Genomic DNA, 4,903 nt, shown 5'->3' with positions numbered 1-4,903 from the left:
GGGGGGGGGGACCAGGTGAAAACACCGATCTGTAAAACCCTCCACTCTGGAGATGGAGGCGAAGGTGGAGACGGATGTCTTCAACTTGCCGGGCCCAGCTGCAGCCTCGTTCCATTGTGACGTCACAGCTGGACAGCAAGGCTAGATGGGGTCAGGGCAACGAGCCGGGGTGGAGCCAACCTTGCCGCCAGAACATCCGATCAGGGCAGAGGGAGGCGGGGGATGGAAAGTCCCTTGTGTTAACATCCTCCTGGATTATGCCGGGCAGCTTCGAGAGGAGGGCGCCGATGGCTGGGAGTTGTGTGGTCATCGACGTGGGAAGATTCGAGGTGGCTGAGCATCCACTCGTCTTCCATCACTATGCTCTCCAGGAGGGAGGGGGCAGCTCTGCATTGCCTTTCTCAGAGGAATCATTCGATTCACTGTGTGACTTTGCGTCAAAGAAGGTGGTGGCGTTGTCCCACACATGGCGTCCCGCCACAGAAAAAAACACTCAGCGGAGTTGCTGCCAACAACGCCTTTTTCGAGGGAATCATCCGATTTACCTCGAGAAAAAAAACACGCTTAGAAAAGGCGGTGGCGTCGTCCAGCGAGTAGTGGCCCGTCACGGAAAAGCACTGCTCGGTGCTTACCTTGAACAAGGCTGCTCGTTTGCTTCTCCTCGGGGAGGAAGAGCTTACCGGGACGGCAGGGGGTTGGCGTGGCGGAGACCCAGGCATCCTTAGCAAAGGTTGTGCCGGTCAAAGCTGGACAACTTTTCCTTCTTCGTTCTTCTGACAGTGCTAGCTGGCTGAAGAAAAAATGGGAGCCGATTACCCGGTCTCACCATAATTTATACAGACCGGGGGTGAGGCCCACACACAGCAGGTGGGCGTGGACTAAAGTTTTCAGTGCTGCGCTGAGCGCCTAGGGATAAACCCACTAGCAACAGTCTTAAAGGTCGAAGCCTATACGAAATAGAACGTTTGTGTTTTCTCACAACATATTCTTCATTAATTTTTTTAAGAAATCTTTCTAGAGGAGCAGAAAATATGTTTTGACTGTAAAGTAACTAATATACTAAAAACTGAACTGTGAAAACTGTATTTCACATTTCCCCATTATTTTTTTCATTATTTACAAGCAAACAGTTTTGGGAAAAACTAAGTTCCTACTTTTTTAGTTCCAGGATTTTACATATCAGAACTTAGTAAAACTGATCTGGTACTAATTTTTTTCAGATTTAACCTCAAGTAAACAAACAAAAAAAAAACAACAAAGAACAGATTTCACCATGTCATCATTTATTAAACAGAAACTAAATGTTAAAGCGGTCATTAAAAAACGGTTTCCAACCTTGTTTCTTCTAGGATTTCAACGTTTCAGTATCAACCAAGATCTGCTGATTGATAGATCATCAGTGAAAGCACCTGGAGTAAAGCTTTATTTAAAATCTGTCGCTATTGGGTTTATCCTGTGTGCAGCACGTCAAAAATTGAAAACTTCTATTCCATGTCCACCTACTGTGTGGGCCCCACCCGGTCCGTTATAAATTGCATCTGGACCAGAGAGCCGCTCCCCGTTTTCTTCAGCCAACGCGAAGAACACTACTTCTGAAAATGAAAGAAAAGAAAAAAAGAAGGAAAGATGACTTCCACAAAAAAACTGAAAGTCATTTGTCTGTGCCAGACGGGTTACATTTTGTCGACGGACTTGCACGTCATCTGTGAGAGCTGTTTGGGAGCTGAACATGCCCACCAGGCCATGAAACTGCTGTTTTCCTGCCCAGCCTGCAACCTTTTTTCGGCCGAGGAAAAGCTGGGTCGGTTTGAGCTCCTTTCCTCTGTGGAGGACAAGTTTCAACCAAGTGGGGACTGTTCACTGGAGGAATTTTTGAGCTCCCTGTACTTGGAGCTAGCGGACATGTCTCCCTCCGAAGCTCAAATAGCTAGCAGCTGTGCTCCATCCTGTCTTTCAAGAGGTTTTGAGTCGGTAATGCCGCCGACGGACACCCCCCAACTGCTCAGGGGTCAGCCCTCACTCTTCCTCATGTGCTACCTGAGATAATCTGGAGGTCAGCGAGTGCCTGCAACCTGGAGGTGCCCAAGCCGTCGGCGCCAGTCACGTCTACCCTTTTGGCTGGAAGATTTGCCGCTCAGCACACCAGACACCGGGACCCGGTCTGGCCCTGTTTCCTGGCTGTGTCTGCCCTCCTCTTGGACTCAACCACTGACTTCAGAAAGTTGAGGGCTCCAGTCACCTTCTACACAGCCATCACAAAGGTCAAGGGGTTCACGGACCAAGGCTTCCCCACCATCCCTCCTCTAGAATCCAGCTTGTCGACTGTCTTTAGGGTGAGAGCAGCAAGATATGTTGGCTGATACATTACCCTTCATCTCCCTGCGACCAGCTCACCATGAAGCTGATGAATAAAATTCACCAGTGGTCGTCGCAGGTGGGAGCGGCGACAAACAATATTTAGCATATCTAAGGAGGCAAAGGAGCTGAACCCTTTCTCCGCAGACCTAGACCAGATCTGCACAGCAGTGGACATGATTACCAACCTGTGCGCGGGACTCCGGCGTGTTCTGCTCGCATCTCGTCCTAGGCAACGGTGCTACAGAGGCAGATATGGCTGAGACTGTCTCCATCCATCCCAGAGGACATTAAAAAAGAACTTCTGGAAGGACCGGTGTCCTCAGATGGCCTCTTCGGAGTTCGGACCTCACTTTCAGTCAGTCTTGAACCAGCTGCAGTCCTCATCTGACGCCCTAGAGCAGGTGAGGAGACATGCGACCCTACCCCGGGCAGAATCCCGCTCTGCTTGGTCACAGGGGCACTGGCGAGAACAGAGAAGATTCCAGCATCAGGTGCTGAGGCGCTCCACGGCTGCTGCTACCTTTTCTGGGGCCCCTCCGCCAGCCTACCCCAAAGGGCAAACATCCCAGATGCCACAAAGATCGTGGACTTTTCAAAGCAGAGGCTGTCAACAGACAAGCCCATGGCAAGACCAGATGTGCCCATGGCCAAACCAGGCACAGGAGGCGCGGAGGAAACGGCACAGAAAATGACAGCTTGGGGTGGAGCTGAAATGAGCAGGGGTTTTGATATGGGAAATTAAAAAATGTTTCTCAAAAAGCATAGTCTTTCATTCAGACAGGCTGAATTTATCTGTTCTGTCTTTTTTATGCACATCCACATCTAATGAAAAGGTTAGCTTGGAACAACCGTTCAAAGGTCACCAATTTTGGATTGATGACACACAAATAGGAGATAATTTCTTGGAAGAAGCGGCTTCTCTCCACTGAGATTTCTCCATCTATCCACCACCTACATCAGACACCCCCCCCCCCCTCTTTGCCTGTCAGAGAAAGCGGGCACTGAGGACAGTTGCCAGAAAACACAGTGTGGTAAGATATTCTGCAAAATAATGCCCAAAAACCGCAGAGACCTTTCTGCTCCTACACACTCAGGTCATAAGCCTGCAGTTAAAGCAAGAGCTTTACTCAGGGGGTTTTCTCCTCATTTTCCAGATCGGCTGGCAAAAGTGAGCACTGTAAGACTTTATTCAGAATTAGCTTGCATACACAGGGCATGCATACACAGGGCAACCCATTAAAATACACCAGAATGCAGGAAATGGCATCTACTTTATTCAAAAATATCTGGGAGAGGAACTCCAGACTGAACCCCCAACAGTGCCCCCCCCCCCCCCCACACACACACACACACACACATTACAAATGGTTCTGGTGCCAGTGGTCACTGCTGATATCTTTCTGTCTTTGTGTTAACACCTGTAAGCTAAATGGGTTATTGCTGCACAACCAGAGAAATGATGGGTACGTATTGTAACCCCTATGAGTGTAAAGGTAGCTCTTTAAAAGCTGTCAATATTGGGGTTACCCCATGCGCAGCATGCTGAACACTGAAAACTTCTAGTCTACACCCACCTACTGTGTGGGCCCCACCCAGTCCGTTATAAATTGCATCTGGACCGGAGATCCGCTCCCAAAGGCATACTCTTTTCTTCAGCCATTTGAGAGCCAGTGAGGCCCAATTTTTAAAGAACTACACTTACACTCATAGAATCTGGGGTTACAATATGTAACCAATGTTTTATTTTGTGTAAGCTACGCCCTTTAAAAGCTGTTGCTATTGAGTTTAAAGGGCAGAGAAGGATATGGTCTATACCTCACTGGGTCTGTCCGAGAACCATAAGCATACCGGCATCCAACTAAAAACCCCATTCTCCATTCAAGCGTAATTACGCACCACTGATTCATGTGCCTGGTACGTACTGGACGACAAGCGTGCAGCCTCTGTGCCTGATCTTAGCTGAAGGAATGTTTATTCTTATCAGGCAACCAGGGGATTAAGAAGGGAACAACTTCCAATGAGGAAAAAGGAAGTTATCCTGCTTGAACGAGTAAACATAGAAAAACGCCCACTAATAATAACAGAGCAGGGCTGTTAGTGCACGGAGTATGAGCGCTAGATCCCACTGCAGTGCTAAGGTGCGCGTCACTGGCCTGAACTTGCACGCACCTTTCAGAAAACGTTTTGCTAAGGCGTGATTGAAAACCGTTCTATCATTGAATCCTTCAGTTCAATTCAATTCAGTTTATTTATATAGCGCCAAATCACAACAATCCTTCATGACAGGAAGAGATAAGAGCAGGGCTGTTTTTTTAACAGTTGTGTGACTGAAAGATCACCCTGACAGAACGCTGAGAACCGAATGTGAAAGAGAAGAGCTGGAGACATTTCGTAGATAAAAACGGATGAAGGAGGTCGGTGATGACCACGAAGCCACAAAGCAGATGTCCTGTACAGACACCCCTCTGTGCAGAGCTGTGGAAATAGAAATCCTCCTGGTGAAATGAGCCCTGAGTCCTTCAGACGTTTGAAGACTGGAAGAACT

Source organism: Nematolebias whitei, chromosome 4 (assembly GCF_014905685.2).
Source record: "Nematolebias whitei isolate Nwh7 chromosome 4, NemWhi1, whole genome shotgun sequence".
NCBI lineage: Eukaryota > Metazoa > Chordata > Actinopteri > Cyprinodontiformes > Rivulidae > Nematolebias > Nematolebias whitei.
The sequence above is the reverse complement of the archived record's forward strand: the minus strand, read 5'-3'. Positions refer to the sequence as shown.